The sequence below is a fragment of the Podarcis liolepis genome, assembly GCF_965112155.1.
Source record: "Podarcis liolepis genome assembly, chromosome: 3".
NCBI classification, from domain to species: domain Eukaryota; kingdom Metazoa; phylum Chordata; class Lepidosauria; order Squamata; family Lacertidae; genus Podarcis; species Podarcis liolepis.
The window spans coordinates 107206688-107219090 of record NC_139557.1 but is presented as its reverse complement, the minus strand read 5'-3'; positions in this window follow the sequence as shown (position 1 = coordinate 107219090).

The window sequence follows — 12403 nt, the reverse complement described above, 5'->3', positions numbered from 1 at the left end:
GCAGTGGGTTGAGATAGTGGCATAGCGTGGGTTGCAAACACCCGGGGCTGCATGGAGGAGGGTGGGAAACTGAGTACACATGATTATTCAGCTGACCGGTAGAGTACAGGGTCAGATTTAAGGTGCTGGTTTTGACCTATAAAGCCCTTCATAGCCTTGGACCCTCGTACCTACGGGACCGCCTCTCCCGGTATGCCCCACAGAGAGCCTCAAGGTCCATAAATAGCAACACCCTAGTGGTCCCGGGCCCTAAGGAAGTTAGATTGGCCTCAACCAGAGCCAGGGCCTTTTCAACACTGGCTCCGGCCTGGTGGAACGCTCTGCCTCATGAGACCAGGGCCCTGCAGGATCTGGTTTCTTTCTGCAAGGCCTGTAAGACAGAGTTGTTCCACCTGGCCTTTGGCTTGGAGCCAATTTGATTCCCTCCCCCTCTTTCCTTTTTCTTTTCCTTTCTCCTCCTGCGATGAGGCTACATTTTAATATTTTAATGTTTCAATATTTTAATGTATTTTAATTTTGTTTTTAAGTTGTATTCATTCAATTTGTTTTTATTACTGCTTGTTAGCCGCCCTGAGCCCGGCCTTGGCTGGGGAGGCCAGGGTATAAATAAAAATAAAAATTATTATTATTATTATTATTATTATTATTATTATTATTATTATTATTGGTGTCTGCGTCACCCAAGATATTGCAAGAAAAGAAAGTTGTTCTGTTGTCCACTTCCTAGTTCACGGGAAGAAGCCGTTTTCAATGGAGCCCAGCGATGGAAGTGTGCCGCTGTATTGAGGCAGCGCTGGGTGTTGAAATTTTGTATCCCCTAACAATTTTGCACCCAGGGCAACCATCCCTGTGCCCCCTCCACTATGCCATGGGGTTGAGATGGTGGCGCTTGCTAGCTGCAGCGGTGTGAAGAGCATTCAAAGTTGAAATTTGCTCCAAGTTGCAATTAAAAGTGATGCAGTTCAGAGGCCATTAAGCCTGGCGTGCACTGGATAAAGCTTTCTTCGCTATCCCTTGCATCCATGCACAACCTTGGGGTTGCATTGTCCATCAAGTAATTGGCTACTTCCTTGGGAATTCCCAGTGGCGTAGCGTGGGTTGTCAGCACCCGGGCCAAGGCAAGTAATTTGTGCCCCCTAACCCATGCATTTGCGCCCCCTAACCCTAACCCCCAGATGTTGCGCCCGGTGCGGCCGGCCCCCCCTGCACCCCCCACGCTACGCCACTGGGAATTCCTTAAAAATAATCGAGAAGATGAATTAATTCCAATTGTTTTTAATGGGTGTGCCACTGTCTCATTCTCACATAAAATGTTTTGTTGATCCTGTTCCTGTTGCCGAGGCTCTTATCAGATTTTGCCACTGAGATCATGGCTCTAGCAGCATTGCATGGAATTTGTGGAAATGACTCTGAATAGGAGGAAAGGCGCAGTTCGGAATCAGTGATGTTCAAAAGGTCATGCTGAGTCATTGTACCTAGGATTTTTAATTTTTATTTTTAAACCCACTCCATTCAGCTAATTACTTTAAACAAATTAGTGGGGGAACCGAGTTTTGCATTGGTTTTAATTGCTGTTGCTGAGGGTTTCAAGCAGCGTCCTCCCACACTCCAGGAAGAAATAATTAGATCTCAAGAAATAATAAGAAAGAATTGGTGCAGACGGTGCTCCCTTTTGCCATTGGAGTTTCTCCATTGCTGAGCAGGTAGCTGGTTATTCAGGCATGCAGAGATCTGTAAAGCAGGTTAAGTTCTAGCCATCAACTCATATAAAATGATATAACTTAGCTAGTTAGAACGCGTCTACAATTCCGTGTCTACTATTTTAAAATATTTGAGGTGACCAATCTGAAAGTTTAAAGCAAACAGAAATGAAGCACCTCTTTATACAGCTCAGCACGTCCTTATCCTGAAGAAATCATTCCCACAGCCTGTAATGACGGCTACTGTACTTGCCAAAGCAGATTTTAAAAATATATGAGTACAGGGAGGACAGAGGGGAGGCCATATGCGCCACTTGGCCTCCGATTCCAAGGGGCCTTGGTCAGCATACATTCTCTATGTATTTTTAAAAAGCACTATTGTATATCTATATTTTCCATTTTGTCTTTATATGCAGATACGGTTCAAGCCTTGAAATAAAATTATTTGTCAGCACAACTTTTGTGAAAATTATTTATATACTTACCATATTTTTCGCTCCATAAGACACACTTTTTTCTTCCTAAAAAGTAAGGGGAAATGTCTGTGCGTCTTATGGAGCGAATGCGTGGTCCCTGGAGCCGAATTGCCCAGGGGCAAAAAGCAGATCATGCTTTTTTCTTGCTTGCTTTTTTTTTTTTGAAAGCAGGAAGTGGGTGTTGAAACAAAGCCGCTGATCGTTTGCCGATCGGGGAGAGAGATAAGGGATGCTAGAGATAAAGGAGGGAGGGAGGGGGGAGGTAAAAGCCCATGGATCCTCAGGGTTTTAATTCACCATCAGATCACACAGCATGTACATGGCTACAGCCTGCACCCAAAAAATCACGCACCCACTGTTGCCTGGGACCGCAATGGCGCAAAAACGTGGTTACAAAGCATGGATCCACATGGATCCTCAGGATTTTTGCATTGGGTCACCCCAAATTCATCATCAGATCACATGTCTGTGGCCACAGCATGAACCACAAAAATCATACAGCCACTGTTTCGTTGAGAATATTTTTTTTCTTGTTTTCCTTTCCTTTCCTCCTCCTAAAAACTAGGTGCGTCTTATGGTCAGGTGCATCTTATGGAGCGAAAAATACAGCACTTATTTATAAGACTTCAGTTATTCTGAGGGTAAAAAGGGGGGCACATTATCTACCCGGCCCGGGCCTCTGCCTGGCTCTGCAAGACCCTGGGGAGGAGGAGTCTTCTACCACTGCCGCTCTCTGCCAGCCCTAACAGCCAGAAATGTGATCTCCCATGTTCCAAGACGATACCCTTTTGACTATCGGCTGCTGGTGATAAATGGCATAGAATCATAGAATTGTAGAGATGGAAAGGACCACGAGGGTCATCTAGTCCAACCCCCTGCAATCTTTCGCCCAGTGTGGGATTTGAACCCATGACTCTGAGATTAAGGGTCTCACGTTCTTCTGACTGAGCTGTCTCCATCTGCTCTGTGGCATGTGGGCTTCAACTGCCAGAAAACTAACCTAGATGGACTGTTTCTGTCTGCCACAGCACAGCAGTTCGACGCTGAATTATGATGTTCGGTTGCACTCTACAGAACGTTTTAAAGAACATAATGAAATCAGCTGTCAGGATGAGCCAGGCTGATGGTGGCATTGGCTGGCAGGAAGGAAGGAGTGCTCGGAGCAGGTTGCATTTTGCAAGCGTGACACGAGTCTGGAAGCAGCTCCTGCTCCGAGCAGTTTGCAATGCAAATGTAAAACCTGCATTTGGGAGAATGCTCCTTGCCAAAAGAAGATAAATGCCTTTCTTGTGCTTTTCCTTTCTCACGCAGATGCAGATCAAATGGCTGAATAAATGTACGAGAGGCGATCAGAGGTGATTTAAGCCTCATGTGGCCAGGCAGCTTTGGATTTCCAAATCCCTAACTATGCTGGCATCTGTCCATGGCCAGAAGACAAATGGTTTGCCACATTTCTCTGGCTGAAAGCAAGTATCAAATGTTCTCTCCCTGTCTGCAAAAGCTCGGACAGTGATAAGAAGGCTGAGTTCCCTCCTTTTAACCTCACAGGTGGAACCTAGGTGAAGGGCTAATCTCAATGTAGATGGAGCTAATTTGGCTGCAAGAATATCAAACTATTCCTGATACGGTAGTTGGAGGATGGATGGTGGCTAACAGATTGAGGTAGAATCCTGACAAGACAGAAGCACTGTTTTGGGGGGACAGGGGGCGGGCGGGTATGGGGAATTCCCTGGTCCTGAATGGGGTAACTGTGCCCCTGAAGGAGCAGGTGTGCAGCCTGGGAGTCATTTTGTTTTTGTTTTTTATATATAAAATATTTATTAAAGATTTTAAAGAATTCAAACAGTTAAACAAACTTAAATCAAAAGAAAAAAGAGGCAGGAAAAAAAACATAAACAACATACAAAAATACAGGTGAAAAATACATTAAAAAGCACAAAAAAGAAAACATTTCAGTTTCTTAAATAACACTTTCATAACCCTCCTTCAAAACTCCCTCACGTCTCCCTTCTGTGTTCCAATTTACAAAATCATATTCCGCAATACTTCACCTTCTCTTAAAAGTTGTTTTAAATTGTATATTTCAACAGTTATGTCTCCAATTTTAGCTCTTGTTATCCAATATTTAAATATTAAGTTTGACATAATGTTTTTCAAATTTCATCTTTGTTTTTATAGCCTGGGAGTCATTTTGGACTCAAAGCTGTCCATGGAGGCGCAGGTTAATTCTCTGTCTAGGGCGGCTGTCTTCCACTTACCTACCTGCCTACCTGCGGACTGTCTTGCCAGAATGGTGCATGCTCTAGTTATCTCCCAATTGGACTACTGCAACGCGCTCTACGTGGGGCTACCTCTGAAGGTGACCCGGAAACTGCAATTAATCCAGAATGCGGCAGCTAGACTGGTGACTGGGAGTGGCCGCTGGGACCACATAACACCGGTTCTGAGAGATCTGCATTGGCTCCCAGTATGTTTCCGAGCATAATTCAAAATGTTGGTGTTGACCTTTAAAGCCCTAAACAGCCTCAGTCCTGTATACCTGAAGGAGCATCTCCACCCCCATCATTCAGCCCGGACACTGAGATCCAGCGCCGAGGGCCTTCTGGCAGTTCCCTCATTGCAAGAAGTGAGGTTATAGGGAACCAGACAGAGGGCCTTCTCGGTAGTGGCGCCCACCCTGTGGAACACCCTCCCTTTAACAGACATCTGAAGGCAGCCCTGTTCAGGGATGTTTTTAATAAATAAATTATTATTATTATTATTATTATTATTATACGACCACACTCAAATTTTGCGTTCAATTAAACTCCCTTAAGGATCCCAGACAATGCAAGAGGATGCTAACAGTACTTTGGGTAGGATGGACCTTAGCCAAAGACAGTTCGGCTTCTCATCAACCTGGGCTGGATCTATACTGCTCTAAAAAGCAACAACAAACGCTAACAAAAAAAAAAAAGTTATGTAACTCTTAACGTAAGCTTCCATTGACTGCTGTACAGCGCCCCCTGGTGTCACAATTTTATAAAGCATTTATAATGTTATAACTCACAAGTATAGATTAGTCCCTGGAGAAATGTGGTGTGGGATGCCATAGGGTACTGGGCCATCCCATTTCTCCACCTGAGCTGAAACGGGAAGGTGCTGCCCTGCGTGAGATCCAGGGGCGATGAAAGGAAGTGTGCATAATTAGTTGGTATAATTCATTGCCACGTGGTGTGCTGATGGCCACATTTGCCCTTAAAAGGCGATTAGGCAAATGACTGGTTCATAGTATTTTTCATGGTGACTATAAGGAATTTCATATTCAGAAGCAGTTCCTGGGGATCATGAGCAGCAGAGGGCTCATTTCTTGCTGGGGGGGGGGCTTCCCAGAGGCACCTGGCTGGCTGCTGTGGAAAGCAGGGTGTTTGACTAGTAAATCTTTGGTCTGATCCACCAAGGAAGCTCTTTGGAGGGCATCCATACAGCTTTGGAGCGTGTTTTCTTCATTAGTTCCACAAGAATTCATGGCTCACGGTTGGAAGACATATGCATTATATTCCAGCTTCAGCCATCTGCCTGGAAATCTTCCTCCTTGCTGCAGGGCCTAAAGAATGAGGGGGATTTGCTATTTCAGACCTGCCCTGAGCCTTGTCAATGGGTCTTCTTAAAAAGTTTACTGAGCTGTTCTGTTATGTCCCTTGGGCTCCACCGATATAACTCAAGTGCTCTGCAGGCTTTTGGACTGGGGGGAGGTATTCGTCTGCTTGTCAGTTAAGTGCCAGAACAAACTCCCCTACAGGAACAAAGTCTGTTCTCTTAGTCAAATAAGGGCCCGTGTCAAATATTTGTCAGAGAAGCGCACAGAGACAAGCATCTTCCATGCTCTCTGGCTCTGTGCATCTGCTAGACATCAGCCAATTCAAGTTTCGCTCCAGGGACAGTCAAGACCACTGACGTATGGGGCAGGAGGGACCCTAGACTGACATAAAACAGGGTTTGAAAGGCACTGATGGGATTGATCCATCTGGCGTCTTCAGAAACTGAATAACACTGAACCCCATTCCAAAAGCACCTCACATCTCCAATATGTTTGAATTAAATGTTTGCTTCCATCCGAAGAAATGCATGTGGCCTGAATTTCATAAGCTTAAAGTGTTAGCCTGGAAATCGAGACATTTATGGAGTCGTTTGATATTCACACCTTAGCAAGCAATATGCAAAACACATCCTGAATTTGCACAAATAACAGTGGTACCTCGGGTTACAGACGCTTCAGGTTACAGACTCTGCTAACCCAGAAATAGTACCTCGGGTTAAGAACTTTGCTTCAGGATGAGAACAGAAATTGTGCTCCGGCAGCGCAGCGGCAGCAGGAGGCCCCATTAGCTAAAGTGGTGCTTCAGGTTAAGAACAGTTTCAGGTTAAGAACAGACCTTTGGGATTATTTAAATACTTAACCTGAGGTACCACTGTAATTGTAATTAATACATTCTTATCAAACATTAAAAGCTTCCTGAAGCAAGGCAGCAGAGGTTTAAGACCAGAGTTTTCCTTGTCCTAGATGGGCTAGCTTCCCAGGCTTCTCCCTTCCAAAGATGTCCTGTGAGAGGTTGTATATATATGCAAATAAATCCATATATTGAAAAGACCCCAGTCTCAATATGAATTCGAAGGAAACCGAACCCTGGGTGAGCTCTGGAACCCCTGCAGTTTTTCCGCTCAGAAATTGAGGTGGCATGTAACAATATTGAGGATCCATGGATCTTTCACAAAAGTCAGATTTTTTTGTGGTAGAAAAGGAAGCGGGTTTTTGAGTACTTTATTCCAGAACACTGGCTGAATAATGACAACTTAGTAAAGGTAAAGGGACCCCTGACCATTAGGTCCAGTCGTGGCCGACTCTGGGCTTGTGGTGCTCATCTCGCTTTATTGGCTGAGGGAGCCGGCATACAGCTTCCGGGTCATGTGGCCAGCATGACTAAGCCGCTTCTGGCGAACCAGTGCAGCGCACGAAAACGCCGTTTACCTTCCCACCGGAGCAGTACCTATTTATCTACTTGCACTTTGACGTGCTTTCGAACTGGTAGGTTGGCAGGAGCAGGGACTGAGTAACGGGAGCTCACCCCGTCACGAGGATTCGAACTACAGACCTTCTGATCGGCAAGCCCTAGGCTCTGTGGTTTAACCCACAAAAGTGCCGATACCTGCAAGGCTGATTCATAATCTGCCCACCTTCAACCCCAGTCATCTTCCTCCACCAAATTTACACTGTGCAGGAAAACCCCCTATTTACAACATTTTCCGGTTCCGCTGCTGTAGGGGCAGTCAACCGGGAAGTTCTCCTTCCAAATCTCTCCTTTTGCCGTGGACTCGGCAGGTAGCCTCAGGCAAGTCACTGACTTTCCGCCTCCACGCCCTCGCCTGCCGTGTTTCTGCAATATGGGGTTTTTAATCTTGACTTCCCTTACAAAGCTACGGTAAGAATTCACTGCGACAACACGACTGAAGCTCTTTGAGCACTCTCAAACTCTTTCTAAACGCACAGTGATTTTACTGCACTTTGAACAGGGTTGTCCCCTTGACTGCTGACAGGGTTGCAGCGCAGCAGGGAGAAATTTCCATCTGAGCATCTCTTTCCAGCTTCACCGATTAAATTTTGCCTCTGTCATGTACACATGAAAGACACACAGACCCAGAGCCAGCACACAGGGCATTATGGGAAATGTAAAAGGCAACTTCAAACCACCCACTTCTGACCACAGCGCCATTGCCACCTGCCGCTGCTAACACAGCCAGGTAAACCAACTGGGATGTGGTCCATTTTGTCAGCGGCCCCCTCAAGACTCCTAAGGCAAGTATTGGAACCTGCTGGAAAAAGAATTGTTGACAGCACTGGCTTTTAACCATCGCTTTAGTGTAAATAGGATCCAGCAGTAGATACCGGTTTGTTTTCATGTGATAAATCAGGTTTATGTAGTTGCTACGTAGGCGCCTCTTTCATTCAGACTGAAGAAACTGTCGTTCCGAGGTAGTAAAAGGGGGAGGGCATTGCTTAATGTGGGAGGCAAAACAAATGTACAAAGAGAAGAATATTTGTTTTACATTTTAATGGGGATTCTTCAAACACAGCTGAGAGCCGAGAGTCCCTGCGGCTTGCCAAATCTTTTCCCTCAGTTCCCTTCTTCCACAGATGGCCGCTGTACAGAGCGATAAGGCTACTATAATTCATGTTTGCACACCTTTATTGTGTACCCTAAAATGCAAGCGCCGGCTTGCATTGGTATACAGAAAACCCTAGGCAACTCGCTATGAAGGCGCTATCCCTTTCCCATCAACACGGGTGTAATGTTCAAAACATGACTTGGGTGGACTGAGGAGGACCAGGGCTTCAGAGCCAGATATCTCAAGGACTGATATTGTCATCTAAAAGCACAGAGGAAGAGAGAAATGGGCATATTTCAATGTATTATTTATTTTATGGTGTTTTGAATATTTTGTGGTAAACTGCCCAGGTAACATATTAGAAAGGCAAGGAATAATAATAATAATAATATACACACCCCAGTCTCTGAGCAGCAAAGAGCTCGTTCCAGAAGATCCATAGTTTACCCGGGGTTCTGTTTCCTTGAAATTGAAGTCAATAGAGATGTTGGTGATTCTACAATATGTGGCTTTATTTAAACACATATACAACCAGAGCATGGGACGCGGGTGGCGCTGTGCTCTGAACCACAGAGCCTAGGACTTGCCGATCAGAAGGTCAGCGATTTGAATCCCCACGACGGGGTGAGCTCCTGTTGCTCGGTCCCTGCTCCTGCCCACCTAGCAGTTTGAAAACACGTCAAAGTGTAAGTAGATAAATAGGTACCGCTCCGGCGGGAAGATAAACAGCGTTTCTGTGCGCTGCTCTGGTTTCACCAGAAACGGCTTAGTCATGCTGGCCACATGACCCAGAAGCTGTCTGTGGACAAATGCTGGTTCCCTCGGCCAGTAAAGCTGCAACCCCAGAGTCGTCTGCGACTGGACCTAACAGTCAGGGTTACCTTTACCTTTTACAGAGCATGGGATGGAGGGGCTTACAGAATTAACACTCCAGCAGATCATGCCTCCCTATTAGGTTCCCAGGGACATTCACAATCCATAGCTTTGGGGTCCAGCACAGAACAAGACATGTTTCTGTGTCTCCAGCTTCCGGCATCAGTCAAAACTCTCTCCAAATCCCCCTGCCCTCTCTCTCACTCTCACACACAATACCCCCTGGGCCTATTGCTCTCCATCCTAGGTTGATGTGGCATTCAGTCAGATGAGTTGTGGGGGGGGGGGGAGAGAGACCATCCATTTGCTCACTATGGCAACAGAGTTCATTCTTTAATATGCTGATGGGCATATTCAATTCTTTTATAGTTAGCTGGGTGGCTAAGGCCTTAAGAACTCATTTGGCTGGTTCAGCAGGTTTCCACTTATAGATTCTAACCTCACAGATACAGGATCAAAAGGCTTCTCGATTTTGCCCAGGGCTGCGTGTTCACACTTAGGGTTTTTGGCTTAGATTTTTACTTAGCGAAAGACCCCTGAAATGCTGAATTTTCTTGTTCTTTCTTCCTATAAGCAGTAGACCACTTTTCATGACAGAGAATCAGAAAACCAGAGAATCGATCAATCATTCGACATAAACAACGGCATAAATGCCGTTTATCATACAACATAAACACGGGTGGCGCTGTGGTCTAAACCACTGAGCCTCTTGGCCTTGCCAATCAGAAGGTCGGCGGTTTGAATCCCTGTGACGGGTTTGGGTCTCCACTTCTCCACATGCAGCTGCTGGGTCACCTTGGGCTAGTCACACTTCTCTGAAGTCTCTCAGCCTCACTCACCTCACAGAGTGTTTGTTGTGGGGGAGGAAGGGAAAGGAGAATGTTAGCCTCTTTGAGACTCCTTCGGGTAGTGATAAAGCAGGACATAAAATCCAAATTATTATTCTTCTTCTGTCCCAGCTCCTGCCAACCCAGCAATTCGAAAGCACACCAGTGCACGTAGATAAATAGGTACCGCAGCGGCGGGAAGGTAAACAGTGTTTCTGTGCGCTCTGGTTTCCGTCACGGTGTTCTGTTGTGCCAGAAGTGGTTTAGTCATGCTGGCCACATGACCTGAAAAGCTGCCTGCGGACAAATGGCAGCTCCCTCAGCCTGAAAGCAAGATGAGCGCCACAACCCCATAGTCGCCTTTGACTGGACTTAACTGTCCAGCAGTCCTTTACCTTTACCTTTTAAACAAAAGAAGCCATGGCAGAGCTCATAAATTCTCCCCTATGTGTTCTTTCAATGGAATGGGGGAGCTTCACGCTCCTTCTTTGCTCTTTTCTTATTTTCAACAAATCCTGGTCTTATAGGTATTTAAGAGATTACTTCAAACAAAACCGCATGCTCAACAAAACCAAAAGGGAAAAAAGCTCTTCAGAGACGGAGCCAGACGCTGGACACACCTCTCCAGAAAACCCCCCTTCATGTTTTGAGAACCTGCCCTTCGACAGGTGTACAAGTGTAAAAGACACCGGAATATGAATTTTCTCACACAAGCAGTTTTGCTGCATATTTCTGATTGTCTGCAAAACATGGAGCCAAACCGCACTGGATTTATTAAGCTCTTTGGTTCCATCTTGGAAAAAAGAAGCCCGGACAAGGATTGCTCTCTTCTCACCTCCAAATACCGCCATCCTTTTGTCCCATAGGTTCCTTAGGAATTTATTGCACAAATGCATGTACATGCTGTCATTTGAAGAGTGAGGCTTTTCTTTCCAGGGCCATTAAAAGTTCAGTAATAATTCATACCTATTAGGGGTGGAACGGGCTTCTCTCAGACCTTTTCCAGCATGCCAACAGACTGGCAAATAACTGACCCTCCAAGAGTCCCTATTTTCTGAGGACACTCCCAGATTTACAGAAGCTGCCCCAGTTTCTGATTTGATCCCAGAATGTCCCGCTTTTCCTTAGGACGTCCATATTTTCATCTGAGAAAGGTTGGAGGGTATGAAGTTACCCGACCCCCCAGCCAAGGAGATAAGCAACTACAGTGGTACCTCGCAAGACGAATGCCTCGCAAGACAAAAAACTCGCTAGACGAAAGGTTTTTCCGTTTTCGATTTGCCTCGCAAGACGAATTTCCCTATGGGCTTGTTTCGCAAGACGAAAACGTCTCGCGACTTTGTTTCCTTTGTCTAAAAACAAAGACATGTTTTGTTTATAAAGTTAATTTATTTTCCCTTCAATTTTTGAACTGCTCTTTACAGTATGTGTGACTTTAAAGAGCAGTTAATAAACTGTTGTTGTACCAAATTTGGCTTTGTTTGGACTTTTTTTGACCATAGGAACGCATTAATTGATTTTCAATGCATTCCTATGGGATTTCGTGATTCGCAAGACGAAAAATTCGCTAGACGACAAAACTTGCGGAACGAATTAATTTCGTCTTGCGGGGCACCACTGTATACAACCTTTAGAAGACATCTGAAGGCAGCTCTGTATAGGGAAGTTTTTTAATGTTTAATGCTTTATTATGTTGGAAGCCTCCCAGTGGCTGGAGCAATCCAGTCATCACCATCATCACTGAATAGCGCTATTTTCATCAGTGAACTGTTAAAAGGGTATGAAATTATAGCTTGCTGTAGGCCACCCAACAGAATTATCCCAAATGCCTGGCATTTGGGGAATCTGGCAGGAAATGCTGCCAAACCCAAGATAATTAATCATGTTGGACTGTACAAAGGAGGCAGCCCAGATTAGTTGGCTGCTGTGTTGAAATACAGGGTTGGGGGAGCTTTTTCAGCCAAATGGCACATGCCATTCATGGGCAGAAGCAATAGAACCAATGGTGGGCAAAAAGCAGAGCAGAGGAATGAATGTCAGTTTTTGCCTTTGTACAGCAGGCTAGTTCCTACACACATTCACACACCCCTCTGGGCAAGCAAGAGGCTTTATCAGAGTTCAGGGATATATTCCAAACAGAAAGAAACACTTGAGGTGTGAAGCAGGGACAGTGAAGAGTGTGGGCTGACATTGTGTTGTTGGCAGTTTTATTTTTGATCTCTTTCTCAATTTATTTATGAATTCATTGAAATAAAATGTTCATTACAATAAATCCCAGAGCAGGGAACAACATCAAAGTATACAGTACATCACCAGCACTGTACAATATTGTAAAACGTTGTCAGCCTGGATAGCTCAATTGGTTAGAGTGTGGTGCTGATAA